This window comes from Protopterus annectens, chromosome 5.part0, assembly GCF_019279795.1.
Source record: "Protopterus annectens isolate FY-2018-M chromosome 5.part0, PAN1.0, whole genome shotgun sequence".
NCBI lineage: Eukaryota > Metazoa > Chordata > Ceratodontiformes > Protopteridae > Protopterus > Protopterus annectens.
In genome coordinates, this window is record NC_056735.1 from 1,423,832,097 (window position 1) to 1,423,855,405 (window position 23,309).

A 23,309-nucleotide genomic window follows, 5' to 3' on the forward strand; every position below is an offset into this window, starting at 1 on the left:
GCAATTATTTAAACAGCAGTGTAACGTCATCCCACTGTTTGTCTGATGAAGGTGAGTTATTTAACTTGCCGAAAGCGCTAACATTTATTGGAAGAATAAATTTGTGGAATTATCAGCTCCTCTTATTGTGTTTCACTCGCCTTCTGGTTTTTATAGTGGTTCGTGAGTTTTTCTGTTTGTTCAAGTCTACTAACACTAAGTAATGCTGACCTTTCCATTCAAAAATATCAGTAGCAACTGTCAACAATGGTAGTTCAGGAATCTGATTTAGCTGAAGTTCTTTTTGTTGGTATGATTTAGTACTGTTGCAAATAAAACATGCTAGAGTTTCCTTCCCTGTAGCTTCTGACATAGAAGGCCAAAATACTATGCCTTTGCCCTTCTTTTGGTTGAATCAGTACCCAGGTGACCACAGTGCAAAATTTTGATATATTCCTGTTGTAATGCTGTAGGAATTGCCACCTTAAGACCTTTCATGATGATTCTATGTTTCATCATGAGCTTGCATCTGTAAGGAAAATACTTCTGTATGTCAAGTGGTAGATTGGATTGTTGTGCTGGCTATCCTTGAGTGATAACATGTTTCAGCTTCTGGAGATTTGGATCAGAAGCTGTATTAGTTCTGAGTTCAATATGTGATGATGAAAAATTTCTAACTTCCATGACTTCAAAGTCTGCTTTTCCATTATCATGCTGTTCTGTTGTTTGTCTGGGTGCTCTTGACAAAGCATCAGCAAGGTATAGAAATTTGCCTTTGCATAGATAATATTGAAATTGTACTTTTGCAATTTTAACATCATGCATTGCAAGCATGTGGGGACTGTATGTATTGGCTTTTTCAGGATTGTCCCTAGAGGTTGGTGATCAGTCTCTATGTGAATAGGTTTGTCATAAATATAATCATTGAACTTTGAACGTATGAGCACTACTGCCAAAAGCTCTTTTTCAGTTTGTGCTTACTGCATTTCAGTTTGGGTTAAAGTTCTGGATGCATAGGCTACTGGTATGCCTTCTTGAAGACATGCTGCACCAAGACCATACTTTGAAGCATCACATGAAAGAGTTACAGGTTTGTGAACATCATAATATCTCAATGTGGGTGGACTGTTGCAGAATGTCAAATGCTCGTTGGTGTCCAACTAGGACGAGTTTACATTTTTGACAACTTGTGTAGCAGTGCTGGGTTGAACTTTCCTAAATAGTTGACCATACTAATAAAATGTAAAGATGTGACATTTTCTGTAACTGGCATCTCATGAATTGCTGCTTGCTTAGATGGACCTGGTTGTAAGCCAGAAGTGATAAACAAATGACCCACATAAGTAACTTCATTCAGTTTGAATTTACATTTCTGAGGATTTAGTTTAAGATTTACTTTATGAGCACAGACTAGAACTTTCATAAGGTTTCTATCATGTTCAATTTCGCCATTGCCCCCTGCAATGATAGCACATGGATAACCTGAATACATTTGTCCCATCGCACTTTGAAATACTTCTCATGGACAGAATTTATCCCAAATGTCATTCTCAAAAAATCTGTATCTACCAAATCGTGTACTGAAAGTGGTTAACAAAGAAGACTTGTGATACAGTGAAATTTGCCAAAATTAACTTTTTGCATCTAAGACAGGAAAAAAATGTGGCATTTGGCATGAGAGTGGCTACTTCTTCTACTGTGTGCATTGGATGATGAGGATGTTTAAGTGCTTTGTTTAAGTCTCTCGGGTCAATACATATTCGAATATTATCTGAGCTTTTCTTATGAGCTATGACCATGGAGGATACCTATTCATTCGGTTCTTTTACTGAAGTTAAAACACCTAAATTCACCATTTTGTCAAGTTCTGCTTTTACTTTGATCTACATTGCTACTGGAACCTTCCTTGCTTGTCTGACAACTGGGCTTCATGGTTTAACTTCATGGAATATGTGACTGGAAGTTTGCCAAGCTTGTCTGTGAAAATGTCAATATGTTCACTAAAAATATTCTGTGTAAATCTATTGTGGTTGTTCAGACATACATGGTAGACATCTTTATTGAAATAAATCAGTCCCATAGTTGTTTCCAGCAGAATGGCATGAAATAACTACTGCACCATCAGTTTGAATCTCTTCACCACCATAAGCAACTAGTTTTGCACACTTTGCTGAATCAAATTTATCACCAGCTTTCACCTTAGCAAATATTTGTGCTGATGTAACATTACACTGCTATCCCTAAAGCTACCTGTATTCAGTATGCTGATGATTCCGCTCTGATCTGCTCAGCCACTTCCCCATCCGAACTGCAAATCCTAACCCAAAATACATTTAACACTATTGAGAACTGGCTCGCCAACCAACGCCTACTGCTGAACCCAATAAAACTAAGCTTCTTAGTTCTACTCTTCACCCCCCAGTAGTAGATCTGCCCACTTTCATTCTCTGTCACATCTAACAATGGTACCACTATCTCCCCAGATCAACACACCAAACTTCTAGGAATTATCATAGACAATAATCTCAAATTTGACCTACAGGTCAACAAAACCATACAGACCATCAATAAGAAGCTTGGATCACTGTACAGAAACAAGACATTTTTAACCCCACTGTCTAGGACTGCAGTCACCTGGTCACACCTACTCTCTTCTCTTTTATATGCCTCACCTGTACTCTCAAACCTCAACAAATCTGAACTAGGTAAGCTGTCCCATAGCTACAACCATATTGCCAGATTCACCACTGGCTCCATCTATAGAACCCACCACTGCCAGAACTTGAAACAACTAGAGTGGCTAGAACTGCCCAGCTTAATTCAATCAGTTCTTAGCACACAAAATTCTGTACCACCCTGAGGATACCCCCTCACTTATAAATATTATTAAGCCATTTAGTAACCTGAGATTTCTACGGTCAGCCAGCAAACTACTGGTCCAAACCCGCAAAGCTAATAACTCAGCTGGTAAATCCTTGTTTGCCAACTTTGTTGGCAAAACCTGGAATTTGTTGCCAAACTATATAATCCTCCAATCCTCCAAAAGTCTCTTCAAAAAAAACCTCAAACAGTATCTCAAAGTGAACTGGCTTTGCCCATGTACCAACCCTGATTAAGTTATAAACTGAAAGCATAATCTGTAAATATCATAACATGCAACTACATCACCAAGCTCTATATCCAATCTGACATCTCCTGCTTTTAATTGTGTCTGTCCATGAGAATTGTGAGTCCCCACTAGGGACCACTACTAAACCATTGTACATAATCACTTTGTTTTATATTTTCTAATGTTATCTAACTTCTTGTGTAATTTATGTAAGTTTTTCTATTTGGAACTTTTCTACCCGGGCCTCTGCTAAAAATGGACATGTATCCAGTCAGACTATCCCGGTAAATAAATGTAAAATAAATAAATAAACTTGGACCCAGTGTCTACTTTAAGCTCTACAGGTTTCCCATTAATCTGAACAGTGCAAAGTATTTCACTCTTTGCTGCCAACTGATAATCTACTGCATTAACTGTTTCATCAATCACAGAGGCACAATCAACATAGAAAGTTTGCTCACAGCTCTCTGTCTGATCGACTTGCTTCTTTGGGTGCCCTCTTTTAATAAAAGTACATACCACCTTAGACTTACAAAGCCTTTTGAAATGATTCCACATTTTACATTTGTGACAGTGCTGACCAAAAGCTAAGCACTTCTCTCGTTTAGGTTCATGACTGCCTCTACAATTATGACAGTTAACAATAAGGTCTTGGGTAGCAAACAAACTCTTTGGTTTATATTTCTTTTCCATCTTAGCTTTGTGTTGCATAGTATCAACATTTGCACTGGCAGATACTGCATGCACATTTTTCTCATTCGTAAGCATATTTGCGTGCTTTTTTGTAAGCTCATAGATTTGACAAATCTCAGTAGCTTTGCTCAATGTTAAATTACTGTCTCAAAGCAAAATCTTTCTCACTGCATCAGTATTAACACCACACACCAGCCTGTCTTTTATCAGCTCATCTCTCAGATCACCAAATCTACATGTTTTAGCTTGCTGCTATAGTTTAACCAGGCTTTTGATTTCTTATGTAAAACATGCGCCTTTTTATTGTAATATTCATTTGAGGGTTACACATTTCTCTAAATGTATGTTTTAAGCATTCAGGGTTTTCCCATGTTTCAGCCTGTGCCACAGTATAGTGGTTCTCCCCCTCCCCTGCATACATGTCAGATACATACACAAATGAGCATTCCCTCTCAATGGCTTTCGATCCAGCTAAATTAAGAAGTATGAATGCCTTTGGATATGTGTCTTTATCAGAAAATGCAGCCTGTATGAAAATATCATATTCTTGCTCAAACACTTGCCAATTCTCAGCAATATTATTATCAAACACCAGCAGTCCAGGTCTATGAAATCGCTCTGCCATAACAATAAAATTCATTTAAATATAAGCATAGACCAGGTACTTGTAATTATGCTCAAATGCACAACGGTCTTTCTGAAAAGGCTTTACTTTAACACTGTAAATACTGCAAACACTCCAGATACTTTGTAAAGTTTTAGTTAATGCAAAAAAGCAGTATATTGTGAAAAAAATGCAGTCATCTTAGCCTTTTCATACATTTTAATACTTTGGAAATTATTTCAAACACTTTTGTATTTATTTCAAATACTTTTATTGGTATATCACAATTTCAGACATTTCATTTATCTCAGTAATTATTTCAAACATTTTGAATGCTTCGCCACACATTCATTGACTGAAAAATCATTTAAATGAGTTTAAGTATCATTGAATAACCACTGACCTGTTTGCGGGTTGGCTGCTGTAAATTCCTTCACTTTTAGCTGTGTGCCTCATGGCTTGCAAGCTACTTCAACTTTAGATCCAACTTCTGACACCATGTCACATGTCTTTTGTATTCAAATGAGACACTGAGGCACTGTGATGGGTTCAAGTTGTTTATTTTACATAAACACATCAGGAGCTGTAACTGGAACATGTATTTAAGGTAACTGACTGACTCATTACTTCAAACCCACTCGCATTTGCATCTCCATTCATTATATGCATTTGCTATCTAGCTACAGTGGCTGACTAGGTACAATACACACAATGATCTACAAGTTGTATCTATTTTTAACCAATGTTGACATATGTGTAATTTGGTATAATTGTTTAAACTATTGATGTTTTTGTACTATTTTGGAAGCTTGTAAAGTTATTGTTCTTAAAATGTTTTTGTAATACAGCTGAGTTTTTCTTCCTGGTCCTCTGCTAAAAATGAACACATACCCAGTTGGACTTTCCCGGTCATCAAATGTCAATAAATAAATAAAATAATAAAAGAAAAAGACTCATTGAACATAAAAATGAATTTAACTCCCAAGATGACAATAACAGTGTTACTAAATTTAACAATAAGGAACTCCGACCCTGATCAAATCAACCAAAGCCAGATTTAAGGTAAAAATAGCCACTCAGATAAAAGATAACCACAAAGCCTTATTTAAGTATATTAGAAATCTCAGAAACAATGTTCAGAACTACACAGGGATAACAGTAAAGGATATCACATACTCAGATCCAGAGAACATAGCCAGTCTACTAGCGGACAAATTTTGTTCAAACATCAATCCCACTCCCCTCCTGTATTCCCAGTTCACATGCCTGCATCTACACTCCCTTCAGATTTCCCAAGAGCAAGATCTCAAGGTGCTATTCACAGCAAAAAAAAAGTACTTATATGGGACTAGATAACATACAAAGCTGCCTTGTCATACCCCCTACAGAGGTTATTCAATATCAGCATCAACATGGGCTTCATGACTGATGAATGGAGGACAGCAACATCATTTCCTTGCACAAAAGTGAGGTGCCAACAGACCTAGATAATTATAGACCCATAAGCCTGACCATCTTCATTTGTAAGGCTATGGAAGAGATCATTATAAAATTAAGAAGGATATAGATAAGCTACTAATTCCCAACTGAAGCCAATTCAGATTTGTCAAGGGCAGAGCCTGCCTACTTAACTGGCTGACTTTATCAAGAAGGATACTGAAGCAAAGGATGAAGGTAGATTAGTACATACCACATATCTAGACCATGCAAAGGCATTGAATACCATCTCACACTCAGGTATCATAGATCAGCTTTCCCAGCTAAATGTAAATCCTTATTTAATGTACTGGTTAGCAAACTGGCTGTACCTCCTCCAAAAAGACCTGTCACTAGTGGTGTACCCCAGTGTTCAGTCATTAGTCCAGTCCTCTTTGGTGTTTGCATGTATGAGGTAAAAGCAAATGATCATAATTTATGGTTGCCAGAGTTAGCAGATGACTATAAACTTCTGCCATCATAAACTCCTGAGAGAACACTAAAATCCTCCCAAGTGGGCCTTTCCCAAAAAAATATCTGGTGTCCAAACCTTGGATGAAAATTCAATGCCAAGAAATTTATAATTGTAAACTTGGTGAGCATAACTTCCCTTGTAACTATCAAATTGACAACAAAGCCCTTAAAGTTGATCCTGTAGTAAGAGATTTGGTTACCCATGTCAACAATGAACTGTCCTTTGTTCACCATGTATACAATATTGCAAATAAGTCCTTTTACATTGCACATAATATATTATCTACAGGCATGGCACCCAGAGATGTAATCCTTCTACTGTACTCAGCTCTCATCAGGCTGATCATTGAATATAATGCCTCATTCAATTTGTACCTGTCCAAACACTTGTCACAGCAAGAGTCATTAGCATGCTTTTTCACAAAAGAAAAATGAAAAACCTAAATCACAATAGCAATACAGACAGTCTTAAAGCTTTGTCCCTCATCTCAATATCATACAGCAGTAGCATAGAAAGTGTGAGGTGGGAGGGGCAATTGACTCTGGTGCAAAGTGTTGGGGGTGTGGTCAGCCAATCCTGTTATCTAATGCAATACCTGCCTTTAAAAGCCACCATTGCACTTGCAGTCAGACTTGAGCACTGTAGCACTCCGTGTGTGGTCTAAACTATAGCAACTGCTTGCTACATTGTAGCAAACAGTTTGCTACACCTTAAAATATATATTTTTTAATTTTTTAAATTAAAATCTGAGCACTATAGCACTTTATACAGACAGGATATAAACTGTAGTGACTGTTTGCTACATTTGTAGCAGCAGTTTTCTTCAGTTTCTAAGATGATTTTTTTTAACTAAAAGTTGAGCAGCGTGGCACTTCATGCAAGCATGGTATAAGTTGTAGCAACTTTTTGCTACAGTGTATAAGAAGAAATTCTCATTTATTTATTTTTTTAATAAAAGGAAGGACGGTCAGGACAGTGCACAGAAACTGGACCTGAAGGAACATGTTTTTCTCTTTAAGAGCTTGGGAGGCACAGATCTGAAATAAGCTAAATTATCTTAATACAGATATAGTAAAGTGCTTTCATGGTACCCACATAAGGTGCTGACTCTGAGCCAACTACACTACTGTCATACAGGCTATTAAGAGATGAACTCTGCCTCTTGTATACAGCCTCAACAGACCGTATCCTGTTAGATGTATTACACATCCACAAGTCCAGTGGTAGCATGAACACCCACTCACAGGTTCTCGATTTCTTTTGCAATATAAATAGAACATTTTGGAGTGACAGGTATGAATCATAGGGAATTTCTCTTCTATGGAACCATCTTTCACTCCTCATAAATCAAAGTACTTCTGTTACTCTATTCAAATGTAACTTGAATGAATGGACAGGAAACAACAAATTCACCCCCAGTTTATCACTCATGTCCGTCATGGATAGGAGCACCAAGTAAATGTCCCAGTACATCCTTGTTGTTCCCATATCTGCGTTATTCATTTGAAAAGTATAAAGGCTGAAAACTACCATGTGAACATGAGACTAGGCTTCATAAGATCCTTACAGATCAACAGCCTAATATCTTTGAACCTATGAATGGATATATTTACAAAAAGTCTGTTTTACTTTCCTAACAAATGAGACATTGTGATCCAGTGACATTTATAACAAAGAATGGCATCTCTCTGATTTAAGGCTATGTAATATAACTAAATGCTATATTTCTTGCCCTGATACATTTGAAAGCTATTGCATTGGTAACAGAAACCTGAAGCACTTTAACAACCTAATACGACTTGTACAGATAATCTTACACACTCTAGCAACTGCACACATAAGTGCCAGTAATAGTAGGAAATACTACGTAAGCAGAGAACTCTAGATTCATAGGTAGGTACTAGGCTATCTTCCTGAAGGCATTTATAAGCCTAGTCAAAATGTGTTGGCTTTCGCTGCCCTCTTAGATTAGTTCACTGTGCCTCTGTCCAGCAGAGCCACTGAAGTGATCCCCAGGGTAAACTTTCTGTTTCCCATCCATTCATCAAGGTTTCTTTTGAAAAGTGTTAGTGAGGAGCTCTGCCTAATGTAGATTGGAATCATGTTCCAATGCATGGGAAGTCTCTGGGACAGGAATCTATCCCTCCAGCATGTCCTATTTATTGTTGTGGTGAGGTTTAGATTCCTAGAGCGTGTGGCTCGAGGGGATAAGGTTTTCTTTAGGTGGTGCATTGAGATTTATTCCTTTATGTGGTATCATTCTTGGTGATGGCAGGATGCTACTCAGGGTCAGGGGTCACCCGCCCTGGGGCTGATCAGATCAGGCTCTTCTCTTTCTCTTTCATGTAGTCCAGGGAGGTATGGTTCAGCATCATTCATCACAACAAACACAGACAATAACAGAGTCATATTTGTACTTGTTCTGGAGTGTGCCTGTGTTGTGTGTTGTGGCACCCTGACAGGCAGCCACAGGACACAGTCCCCTTTCAGCCTCTTGAGTGGGTGAGTGGGTGATCAGTGGTGTGTGCCTGTGTAGTGTAGAGTCATATTATATATGTTATGTTATTCGAACCTCCAAGTATGTTTTTGTATTCTTCTCTTGACTGTTTGATCCAGTCTTGGGTTGAGAGAGCTTAGCCTCCAGTTTGTGTATAATTAAATGCCCAGATTCACCAGTTGGACTGGAGAGAAGACCTGAAACTGCCCTTTTGACATGCCAGGATCGGTACTGTTTTACTGGATGGCTGGTAAGGTAGAATAGAGAGCCTTGTCCTTCTGTACAGTACAGGAGGGTCTAGTGCTAGGGTTTATAATTGCTTGCTATGAGTTTTGAGCAAGTGCCGGGCTGAGAAATGAATGGCTTGAGTGCTTAAGTTGAAAGTTTGTCTAATTCCAAGGGAAAAAGTGAAGAAGAGACTTTGTGGAGCCGGGAATAGTTTTACCCTAGCTAACCAGCACTGCCCGGAGCACAAAACTGGGCAAATGAGGTATTTATAGCAGGGAAATGAAAGAGAAATTAGCCTAAAATGGCCAATAAACTACTAATTTCTGGGCTGAAGCCACTCCTCCAGGGACAGTTCGGCTGCTCAAAACTCCCCTCTCTCACAGGTGAACAGAGAAACTTCCTTCTGTCCAAGTAAGGTATGGGCAAACACAGAGATTTGTAACACAGCCCTGAATTCAGCACTAACCTGAAAACTGGACTATACTAGCTTAGAAAGGTGGGAGCTGCGGTGGTGGTGCTGCGGTAGTGTTGTCACCTAACAGTAGGACGTTGTCCTGTTTGATTCTCAGCTAAAGCATCTTCTGTGTGGAGACATGCGTGAATGGGCATACCTTCATTGAAGGTTGTGCATCAGGCCTGGCAAGTCAGTACGTAAAAATCTACTGCCAATCATTAGCGGACCTGAGTTCTGCTGTGGCGACCCCTAACTGGGAAAAGCCGAAAGATACAACAACTAGCTTAGAAAGGTGGGAAACAAGTATTTATATATATATATATATATATATATATATATATATATATATATATTAGAAAATATAAAAAAAACACTTTAAATGCACAGAAAAGGGTACTTATTGTTATATATCACAAATCAGAATTGTAGTCAATGCCCCTAGAAGTAAAGTAGGAAGAAACACAAATACAGTAAAAGCAGATGAATAAAGTGCATTTTTTATATATATATAAAACAATAGAAAATGAACAAACTGGTTTAAACAAGTTACCCAATTAACCAGAAAAAAGCTCAAAACTAAGTCCTGTTCCAGCAGTCTTCAATCAGACAAGTTCTAACTGCACACTCCTGCTACTAGGGTGCAGAGGAACCTTCTCCAAAAAAGATGGCCTGGATCAGTGCTCAAGTTATACAAACAAAGTTAGATTCAGCAGACCTGAATCTGGTCTATGCTACAGCAACAACGTGCACCAATTTCAGAAAGAAACAGTTCAAATAAGCAGGCACAATAAGCCTGTGACCAGAAATTTCCAGCTCAGAAGGGTAGAATCCAGCCTCTCCTCCCACAAGAGTGCCAACCACAAACCATTTTAAAGTAGAATAACTGGCCTGAAGCCCAAGTGCTTAAGCCAGAACTAATACACTTTTAGAATAGCAGACACTGGGCCTTCAATCAGCAATTCCCAGCTGAGAAGGATGTGAGCTACCTGTCCTGCCACAACAGTGCAGACTACAAGCCTTCTTAATGTAAAACAACCTGTATGAAGCCCAACTGCTTAAACCAAAAGACTTAGAATAACAGTTACAATTTAATCAGGCTACTACCAAGCAGTAATAAATGCAGCAGAATAAATAAAATTGAGTACTTTTAAGAAAAGCAAAATAAAGTAGGGGGAAACACAAATACAGTAAAAGCAGATGAATAAAGTACAATTTTTTAAGTGCAAGGAGAGACGAAGGAAGAACCTAAGTGGGTTGGCCTTCTCAAATCTTCTCTCTGTATTAAGTAGAGTGAACACTAGACTCAGAATATGATCTCACTGTACTCGGTTAAGTGAGCAAATGAGATGGACCCAGGAGGAGTGTTCTAATACAGACTTACAGGAGGGGCGGGCAATTCCAGAGCCACCAACACTAACACCAAAACAAGAACAGGGAGGGTGGGAACTAACTGCAGAGAGACACACAGCACACTGTTCAATGAAACACACAATTAGGAAACAGAAAAAATGAAAATACAGTACTTTTAAAACTGCAAGTTTGTACTTAACAGAAGACTAAAATACACTGCTGCAGGTTTCGCTTAACTTCAGCTTCTAATGCAGATGATTATAGCCAAGCAATTCTCTCAGAAGTTGAGCATAAAAAGATTTCTCAAACTTTGTGGCAAGCACTTAAAGGATGTATAAAGAATTGTTCTGTATTGATATCAATACAGTGCACACAATTCAAACAAGGCATAGTGCCTACTCTTACCATAGATGTCTTAGCACCCCTTTTCATGTTAGCATCTTTATAACATAATAGTTGTTTGAGGTTATTTTCTCTCTTAAATGTAAAACTTGAACTTGTACCTAGCAATTCATGGGCTTCTTGAATAGATGTTAAAATAGTCCAATTTTTCCTTATAAGCCAGTAGGCTTAGTGCAAAGGATGATACTTTTGTTAAAGAAATGCATGAGATGGGAAAATATTTTGTTAGCAGAGGCTATAATTTAAGTGTTATTGAACAAACTAAGGAAGAAGTTACATCTGTGAGGTATACTATGGCTAAATCATACATTCTTAGATCGAATGATGCATCTACTAGCTGTAAAAAGAACTACAATAGAATCAATTATGTAATGACATATAATAGACATACAGACACCATACAGAGAAATATAAGGAAAATTGGACTATTTTAACATCTAGTCAAGAAGTCCATGAATTGCTAGGTACAAGTCCAAGTTTTACATTTAAGAGAGAAAATAACCTCAAACTATTATGTTATAAAGATGCCCTAATATTAAAAGGGGTGCTAAGACATATATGGTAAGAGTAGGGACTGTGCCTTGTTTGAATTGTGTGCACTGTATTGATATCAATACAGAACAATTCTTTAAACATCCTTTAAGTGGTAAACCATTTGAATTCAGAGCTAAAGGAACATGCAATACAACTAATATTGTTTATTTTGCGAACTGCATACAATGTAATTGTTTTTATATAGGAAAGACCAATCAAAAATTAAGAGATAAAATTAGCTCACATCTATCAGATATTCAGAGAAATATTGTAACTAATGCTCTGGCCAAACATGTACATACTAATGATTCTACACATAAATTAAAATTCAGAATTTTGCAGGTAATTAATCAGAACCCTAAGGGTGGTGATCTAGTGAACAAAACTGAGTTAAGCGAACATAAATGTATTAATTTTTTTCAAGTAGACCATCTCCCAAGTCTAAACTCGGCTGTCAGTATTAAACCTGTTTTAAAACAAAGATATGAAATAATTTGAGTTTTTTAATTGTTGCTTATTTTTTATAGTATATCTACAGTTATATTTATATATTTGCATTTATATGGGTATATTACATTTATTATATGTTTAAGAGAAAGGGCACTTTAATTCAGTTTATCCAACTAATTGATTATGTGAGCAGATTGGTTTAATTGTTTTTTAAAAAGAAGCAGTTTATGCTACTGATTTTATGCACTGAGAAAAAGTTCTACTCAAAAGCTTTGTGCGTTTTACTTGACCATTAAAACGTTGCGGTGAATACCTGGAGTTCTGTGCTTTTGTTTTACATTTTACTTGGGATTCTTTGGCTTTAAGGTGCTTTTGTACTTTTACTATGAAATACTACATAACAGATCAAGAAAGCATACCCAACCTTTGTCTGGAGAGGCACTGTATTCTCCTGTAACACAGGAGAGAGTTCTGTATGGTCTCCACCTGAGCTGCAAAGCAAGAAAAAGTACAGCACTTCTTAATTAAATGTTCAATAATATCACAGTTATAAGACAAATAACAGGACACTGAAAATATTATCATATTTACAGTACATTTCAGGAACACTTGCACTGACCTCTGTTTTTCACCAGATTAAAAAGTTAGGTTGGCACCCCCACAGGTCATTGTAATGGTCCCGGCACTGCTCATCTGACTGGATAATACCGTGTCATCTGATACTACTCTGGCAAAACTATCAGGCATCCACATTTTACTGGGGACCTTCTTAGGAGTTTCCAGTCAGGCACTCTCCTTAGTCCCTCTGCAGCAGGAAAATAAGTCTTTTACTTTCCTAAGGGCATCCTCTGTGAGCCCTGCTAACATCAGGTCCCTTGGATGCCATAGCCATTCATCAGCTCACATTCCAACCAATATGGTAGCCCTTTCATGGTTACACATTGATGCTTTTGACACATGATGTGAAATGTCTGGCTGTTAGTATGATTGGCTGCAATGATGCCATTTCTTAACACAGAATAGATGGTGTGGCATAGTGGTAGCTAGATGTGAACACTGGCTTGGATAAAGTGTAGAAGCCTCATGGCGGCTAACTGTAATAGCAGTTTTGTTCTTTAGTACATATACTGGTTACAGAAAAAATATTTATTTCCCCAAATTCCTGTAGGGGACTTTCATCTGCCCACCCATGCTCATTGTACTTCACAGGTGTTAATACAAGTTCACATAGCTAAGCAATCCTCTTAGCACAATATTGGTTATTGATGCAATGAGAGAAAATGTGTTGCTTTGGAATATTCATTTGATTGTGCCTCATTAGTAGAAAGACCTTGCTAAAAGCTTCAAAATTACATGATATCAGTACCCATGCTGCTATGGGCCTTATAGCCCTATGGCAGATTGCTACAGAGCAACAAGACCAGACATTATTGCGAACTATATATAAGGATATGCAGCAGTTGTTTCTTAAAGATAAGTTTGTGGGTCCCTTGTTGCTTGTAGGAGCATTTCTTACTTCATTGCGAGCCTGGCTTACTTAGCATATATAGAGATAAAATACATGCAAACTAAATTGCTAGCATATAACCCAGATTAAACCCTTCATCTTCCAGGTTCTAGTTGTATGGTGTTAAACCAAAAGAACAGCCATAACTCTGAATCTAGGGTTACCAGTGAGATGAAGACAGTACATTACTTCCCATGTAATTTAACTATCTACCAAGACACTAGGCTATGAGAACCAAAAGTACTCTATTAACAAAAATGCAGACCTTAGAAAAAAATATGTAACTTATAAAAAACATAGAAGCTGATATTGCAGGACTTGTAATATGGTGTGTGAATAACTGATGTTGTTGAACCTAAAATGAAAATATTTTGTAATATGGCCTTCTTCTATATGGCTTATAAACCTATATCATAAATAAAGACATATACACTCAAAAGTAGCAGGTTACATTCTCTTATTTGCATGAAAAAACAAAGACTTAAGGCTTTGACTAAAACAATGGTGGATCCAGGCACTGGTTCCTTGAATATCCTCCCTCTGGCTATTACAAACATAAGTCTTTGTGAGGGGTGATTGAAATGACCACTCCTTCTCCTTCTCTCTCCCAGCCTTCGACAGAGGTATTCACTGTGAACATTTTGGAGTCCTTGGACCATGAGTCTCCTACTCCTGACTCCTCTGATGCTGCTCTGAGGGACAAAGATAAGGGTTGGGAGGATGGAAAGTCTTCAATAGTTGAATGTACAAATCCTTGCAAGAAGGGAGAACCATGTAAGCAGGAAGTGAACTTCAGCCCTTATGTTTGGATAAGGAAAGAGGTAGCCATCTCAGGGTCAATTCCTTATAGGTCAGAGTTAATTCTATCTTTTAAAACTCCAAGAAAGAAGTCTCAACAAACTAAACTGCCATTCCACCCATTACTCCTTCTTCCAGGGAATCTAAGGAAGAGTGGTATTCTTTTGTCAAAGGCCTTTTTAATGCATTTCAATATTTGCAATCTGCTTCTTCACCCATTCATAAAATGAATAGATTTCCATGCCATTTTCACTCTGACTCCCAGTCTGATATGAAAAAATGGTTTAGACTACACCTGTCATGTTTCCTCCCCTGATTCTCTAGAGTAGGAGTCTGAGGAGTATATTTCTTCTGATTCACTTGTAGAGAAAATTTCCTTTGCTGACGCCATTACCAAAAGGAAATATCTTTTCCGGTGAGAAGTCATTGAAGTCTCAGACACCCCAAAAAGATATTATCAGATTTTACAGGTGGGCACTCCTAAATGTAGCTAGGGTGGGGCAAAAGCTGCAACTGCCCTGGGCACAAAGTTTTTTTAGGAGGTGCAATTGGCCATCCATCATCCCAATCACTCTGTGTTACAGTACTGGTCTTTAAAAGCTGGTATTGTATTTGTGGTCAAACTTGAGTGCTGTAGTACTTGTGTGTGGTGTAACTGTAGCAACTGTTTGCCAAATGGTAACAAACAGTTTGTTACAGTTTAAATGTAAAAAGAAAATCTTTTTTTCTTTTTTAACTAAAACCTGAGTGCTGTAGCGCTCTTGGTAGGACACAAACTGTAGCAACTACTTGCTAAATTTGTAGCAAGCAATTTGCAACAGCTTAAAAGACAAAAAAACAATTTTAAAGTAAAACCTGAGCATCCTACCTCTCAGTGCAGGGTATAAACTGTAGCAAATGTTTGCTACATTGATAGTAAGCAGTTTACTACAGTTTAAATATAAAAATAAAATGTTTTTCTTTTAACTAGAACCTGAGCACTGTAGAGCACTGTGGAGGATATAAATGTTGCAAGCAGTTTGCTACAGTTTAAAAGAAAAGTTTTATTTAACTAAAACCTGAGCTCTGTGGGGGGGTCTATATCACTTTATAAAATTGCTATTCAGCGAATAGCAATTAATTGAACAAGCCACTATCCATTGAACAGCTTTTTAAGTGAAATTTTAACTAGGGAAAAATAATGGTAGGCCAACCAAGCCACCGTAAAATAAAAAAAAACTACCAAGGTGGGGTGGCTACACCACCCACATCCTGCCTAACTAAATATACCAACTCTGAGATTGCACTACAGTAGGGAAAAGGGCAAATTCCAGATGGTAGCCAACCACTGGTTTGCCCTAGGAAAAATTCGTAGATCGATGAATAGCGGCTTTGATAAACAGAGGTTTGATGAATTGCTATTCGCTGAATAGCAATTTGATAAAGAGGTGTAGTCCCCGCTCTGTGTAGGGTGCTGTGAGTTTTTTTTTTTTTTTGTATATATCATACAGAAAAGTGCATTTACATTGAGGCAGTATAGTAGCAAAATAGACTGGTGTACAAATCAGACATTTCCCGCTGGTGGGTGGCAGTTCAATATGAAAATGTAAACCCATCCGAAATTAGTACCACCACTAAATCCCATACAATCTGTCTGTAGATGACCATTATAAAGATATATAAATTTCTAGTAAAACACACTCAGGATGATGTTTTGGCTTAAATACAGTATTCTGTAATTTTTCTAAATTTGTTTGCCAAGTTCATGTGCAACATACTGATGTCTGCCTAGGTTAATCTTTAAAGTAGTGGTAGTAAGAAGAAGTAGCACACTGGAAACACCCCTCTTCTTCAATGCTTCTGTAAATTTCTTGAATGGATTTATAGTATATATCTTTCCTGACTCAAACCATTTCTGTAATGTATGTACTTAGAACAACTCTACTGCCCTTGTAGCAACTGTTTTTTTTTTTAATTAAAATTTTTTTCTAAAATGTAAGGAAGGAGAGGTTGGGTGTAGGTACAGAAGTGGGACCTGAATGACTGGGGGAGCATGTCCTTTATCTGGCCACCTGGTTGGTGTGGCAGTAAAAGGAAAGGATTTTTTTTGCCTGCAGCATGCATCCTTCTGCTTCAGCTATTCCTTCTGTAATAGGTACTCTGGAAGATACTTTCAAAGCAGCTGGTACTTCACCTGTTAGCCAACTCCCTGCTCCCAAGAAGCCTCATAGATTTATTTATTGTATTTGTTTGACAGCATGGTCTGACAATCTAGACAAGCTGACCTTTTTCAGTGGAGGTCCAGGGTGAAAAACTCCACAATAAAATGAATAAACAGTAAAACAACAGGTAATGCATTTTAGGTCAATATAAATTAGTCACAGTTTGATAAAAGATTTTTTACACTTGATATGGAAATATTACACAGTAAAATAAAAATATCATACAGGGTTATATTTGAGGACAAGAAAATGAAAACAGGTTATTTATGATTGACATATAATGCAATTTGTTACAAAGTTTTATGTTTATTGCGCAAAAATAATTGTAAATTGTGAGGTTGCCAATAAGTGTAAGAAGTACTTTAAAGTGCAAGGAGCATTAGAATAGATTGTGGTTAAACCAGGAGGAGTATGAGAGCCACTTAGTAAGGGGAGAGGCCAAGGAAAAGAGATTGAGAGTGAGGCAGCATTTAGCTTATCCTAGGAGAGTTGCAAGAACATAGCCTGTGAAGAAAATGAAAACACTGTCATCTCTGTTAGCATGTCTGGCAGGAGATTTGTGTATAGTCTCAGATTAACTTTTATGCCAGCATGTCTAATTGTGAAAATGTAAATACGTTTTAAAATGTTGAGTATTTCCTTGTTTACATGAAATGTTTAAATAATCTGTCAGTGTTATGATACATTTCTATACTAAAGCAAAATGCCAATTATACAATTATCTAATAATAATTAACAATCAATTTAGCAGCATTTTCCAATTAAAATCTTCATTCAGACCAAACGGAGACAATGTTTTAAACTTTAAAATATACACAGCTTCTTTATGTAGTAAAAGTGATTTGATATTAACATTATTATATTCAGAAACACAAACTTGTTCTAAAACAGTACATTGTAAGCCCCTGCTATTCCCATTATGAAAATTTAAAAAATGCATAGCTACAGGGCTTTCTTCCTTTCTATTGTCAATGTCCCTAATATGTTCCAATAGCCTCATTTTTAAGGCTCTTTTAGTTTCACCGATGTAAATTTTTTTACATGGACACTGTAATGCATATATAACACCCACTGAATTACAATGAAAGGAATATTTAGTATTAAATTTGATGTTGTTAATATATGGAAAACAAGATACAATAAAATTACATGCCTTGCATTTACCACAAGGGTAAGTGCCTTTCTTATCAACACTATGATAAATTGCATCCAATGGTAAATTAAACCTACTTTTAACTAAAAAATCTTTTATATTTTTACCCCTACAGTAAGAGAATTTGAGTTCCAAGTTTAGCCATGTCTGAACACTACCTAATGAACATAAATATTTCCAAAATTGTCTAATAATTTTAATAAACTCTGTAGTAAAACAGCCAAATGTAGTTACAAAATATATATTCTCTCTATTCTCCTGTACCCTATTATAAATATTAATATCATTATTCAAAATAAAACAAGACTGGTTATTAATTTGTTTTTTGCCACCATTTAAACGCTTATAGCTATCCTCTAATACTTGTTTGCTATATCCCCTAAACAAAAAGGATTCTAACACTGAACATAATTCATTATTAAATATCTGATGTTCATTACATAATTTAGAAATTCTTAGCATTTCTCCATATGACAAAGCCTGCAAAGTATGGGGAGGATGGCCACTAGTTCCATGTACATACTGGAAACCCCCCTCGAATTTTCTATTAATTGAGGTAGCCAGGTTGTGACCATCTGAAATATCCAGCATCACGTCCAAAAAAGGGACAATGGTACCAATTCTTAAACCATCAAATTGTAAAAAAAACCTATTACTATTTAAATCAGCAACAAATTGATGTACAACAGAATGACCACCTTCCACTAAAAAAATTAAATCATCCACATATCTGAAATATTTAATGACATGTGTATGAAAAAAACTATGTTTATAAACAACTTCCAATTCAAACAAACCCATAACCAGGTTAGCATACATGGGGGCAAAAGCAGCCCCCATGGCTGTCCCCTGTAGTTGGTGATATACAGTATTATTGAACTCAAAAAAATTATGAGTTAACGAAAAATGAATAAGCTCTACTATATATTCAGTTGATGGAGAGGCCCCCAAGAAGAACCTAATAGCTTCTATACCAAACTGATGTCTAATATTGGTATATAGGCTCTTTACATCAATTGTCACCCAATACATGTTATTATTACAGGTAGTCCCCCTTATTTTCTCTAGAAAATCAAATACATCCGTGATATAAGATGGTAACTTTATAACATAGGGTGAAAGAAAATTATGTAAGAAAATTCCTAAATTGTGTAAAAAATAATTACAACCAGAAACAATTGGTCTACCCGGTGGTTTTCTTAAATTTTTATGTATTTTGGGTAGACAATAAAAGTAGGCCATAGAACAACCATCTGTTCCAAATTTATTCTTAACATCTGTAGGGCAAAAGTATCATAGTCTGACACCCTTATTAATAAGTTCTTTATATTCTATCATCGAAGCCACATACAGATTAATATTTACTATTTCATAAGTCCTAGTGTCATTAAGATGATCCATACACATACTCAAATAGTATGTAAAATCCATAACTACTAATTTGTTGCCTTTATCTGATGGTTTAAAGATAATTTCACTCTTGCTACTTAATGCCAATAGAGCTTGCCATTCTTCAAAATGCATGTTATACTTAATATTCTTTTTGTTTCGCATAAAATCCTTATATGCAACCTCAGTGAAGTAATTTATCAAATTAATACAATTACAAACATCAGTATTAAGAACATTAGGAGTAAAGTGGCTAGTGGAAGGAACATTGTCAGTGTTAAATTTACAATAGGCATTCACTGTTTCATCTGAAGTACAGGAATAAAAACTATCTGATGAAATACTTGTATTATCATCACGGAAAGCAAGATTTAAATGCTCACACATCTGGTTAAAAAAATATTTCAAATGTAACTTTCTGCCAAATATAAAAACATCCTTTTGTACATCATGTAGTCTTGTTACAACAGTGGGGATAAATTTTAATCCCCGATTTAACACAGATAGTTCCACATCACTAAACAAATAACCAGACAAATTAATAACATATTCCTGTGTATTTTCCAAAATAATGTCACCATTTACCTCGCTTATACCCCCCTTGTCCATGTTGTTCACCCGCTGGGTTAAAAAACTGTTCCCGCTGGTGTTTCTGTCCTTGGGCACCCTTATAGGAAAACGAAGAGTCTCGTCGAAAAGTCTGTCGAAAATTATCCGCTTGTTGGGCTACTGGAAGCATGGGGAATTCAGAATCAACATTTTCTTCCTCATATGATGTATAACCCCCTTCCGATGCCGACGCTGAAGAATTGTGATGTCGATGTATTCCTGCTTCCTGTTGAAACCTAACTTGCTTCCGAGACCTACTGCGATTGGCTCTTGAGAGAAAAGCTTCATTACTCTCATAGTCCCGTAAATCTCTCAGCAGTTTCCCCTTCTTTCTCTCAATCAGTGTAACTTCATATTCTTTTAACTTATCATTAGTTTGTTTCAAAAACTCTTCCATAGTGGACAAAGAAACATTAGCTGTTAATTCAGAACATAGTTTTTTAATCTCAGTACATAGTTCTTTTTGCTTTAACTGATCACGCTCTACCAAGATGTGTAGCCATTCTGTAACGCATTTATGCGCTGCACATACCCATATTTTGTGAAAAGCAGAATCAGTCTCTAAAGACAAATCAAATGGGGTGGTGGGGTCTTTAAAAATTCTCAGTCCCCTTGGTGTTGTCTCATTTTCTAAATACTTCTGTAAACCACAAATATTAAAGTGAGTAGCAGTCTCTTTCCAAATTTTCTTTTCTAGTTCATCAAACAGTATCTTACTTTCCGTATTAACTGACAAAGGTAACTTCCTTCCCACACTGGAGAACGGATTAGAAGACCGCTTGCATCTGTCTTCTTCCAATTTCTCCCAGGCAGATTTCTATGTAAAGGTTGACGCTCACCTCGATCTGATGAATTACTCAAATAATTATCCAGTGAAAGTTGACTTCCATCCATAGTATCTTGAAAAACTCGAGGAAGATGAAGATGTGGATCAGTCGACATAAATATAACAACCAGAACAGCAAACCAGGAAAAACAACAGCCACAATCCACCAAGTAGCAATTTATTGTAAAACTCTGATGTCTCGGCCACAGCCTTCAAGGAGTATAGCTGTGGCCGAGATGTCAGAGTTTTACAATACATTGCTACTTGGTGGATTGTGGCTGTTGTTTTTCCTGGTTTGCTGTTCTGGTTGTTATATTTATGATACATTTCTAATTGCACATGTTTGTAAGGGAGATTCTAAAGTACAAACTGTCTGTGTAGAATCAGCTGATCAGTAGGTGATGTCATTAGAATGTTCATGGTTGCGATGTGATTATTTGAACAGCTGATTGATAGGAAACATAACTTTTTCAAACAGCTGACTGTTATTTTTAAAATAAGACAGTTGAGACTAATAACCTGGCATATAAAAGAGACTGCTGAAGTCAGCACTGGGCAGTTAGTTAAGAGTTGCAGTCAGTTACAGTGATGTGCAGTGGATACCCAAAAAAGGACTCACCAAAAATTGTAAGCCTGCCTTTGCCTTGCTGTTATGTTTTAGATTAGATTAGGGACAGTATTCTCTAGTTAGATTAGGAAAGTTTAGTCATTTAGATGTTTATTCTAAGATGGACTTTTATCCTACAGTTTAATTTTATATTTCTGGTAATTGAATTCTGGTGTTTATTGATAATTATTGATTTACATTCTTGTAATAATTTTACTTATTATTAAATGTTTTTCATTGCTTTACATTATGGCTGGACAATCAGTGTGTTCTTTAGAGATTAGAGAGTGTTTATACCTGTTTGATACTCCCCAGGTTACCTTGAATGCCTGGCTGCTTCTGGTTGTAGCTATCATTTATTTTGATATTTAATTTTTAATAATTGATCACCCTTTGAAGGGCATGTAGACCTGTCTGACTCTGGTGGTGGTGTTTACCATTGGGGAGGGGACACAGCTGGAAATCTGTGTCTGGCTTCCCATAAGCATTTGAGTGTGTGAGATTTGAATTTAATTTAATTGTGAGTCAGATGTCTTAAACTGGAACACATTGCTCTGAAGTGCATAATAAGGGATTGCATTTGGGGTGGACAGAGGTATATAGTCCAGTCAAAGGGAACATAGCATATTCCTGTCATGCTGTTAAGGGAACTTGTGGAATTTTACTCTTATGTGCTCACTTCTCTGGTGTTTTCCATGATGCTCCCACACTAGAGTCAGTGGTAAGGATTGAGATTCTTTAATTACTGACCCGTGTTTTAAGTGGGGGATGTTATATTACTGGTGGCAGTCCAGTGGGATATTAACTGGATGTCAAATAGCAAAATACTTTTTAGGTGATCCTTTAATTGTAGTTTGAAAAATGTATTGTTTTCTAGTATTCTAATAGAGACAGGTATGGAATTCAAGGTTTTAGATAGAGAGGAGGGGAAGTATAGTCTCCAGCAGTATTGTTTGATTTAGTTACAGTTAGCAACATCTTATCAGAAGAATGTAGTGATCTATTGGGAATGAAAAGTTAGAAAATATTGCTTAAGCTTAAAGTACTACAGTTTCATAAGTTCCTCATTTGTAATTGTTCAGCAAATCTAGCAGTTATTTCTTTAGGTAAGTAAGCTGGATTTAAACTGTTTTATTCTCCTAATCCTATCCCTTCTGATAAAGATGGAAGACCTTTTGGTAGGTTTAAAAAAAAGTTTATACTTCCCCTAATCAAGTTTATACTTAACCTACTCTTGCCTTTAAGTCAGTTAACTGTCAGGCTCATATGGTGAAGTACCCAATTGTATCCTTAACTGAAATGAATAGAGTTTTGGCAAATCTTCCTTTCAGAAGTTATATCTTTCCTCTTTAATTTAATATCTGTAGCCTTTCAAATAACTAAACATTCACTGAAATATTCTTATGATATAGCAGTACAGTATCCAGGACAGCTGCCACTTGATTGGTTATATGCTGGTATGCCTGGTTAAAATCTCAGAATTTGACTGAGGATGTTTATGCACAAATTCTCAATGCCTCCTAGACAGAGATATTTAATTTCAGTCTTCATTGCCTGATATGCTGAAGAAGTTTGATGATAGAGGCAAACGTATCGAAGGAGTAAAGCAGATTTTTCAGTCATCCATTTCTAAATATGGTATTAAATATCCATCCAGTGCTGACCCCTTTTACAGGAAATCTGCTAAACTATCTCAACAGAAATGTGATAAGCAGCATTTAAAAAGACAATGGCAGTGAAAATTTAAAAAGAAAGGGGGTACAGCCTAGAATCAAGGACATGTCAGAGATAATGCCTATCTCCCTCAGATACCCTCCCCTCCCCACCATGGCCATATTCAAAATATAGCAACCAGTCTCTCTCATTGTCTTCCTATTTGGATCCAAATCACAACCAGATTGGGATCAGGACATTATTCTCCTGAGTTAGGAATTCCCCTTCATCCACAAGATCAAGCTCATCTGCTTC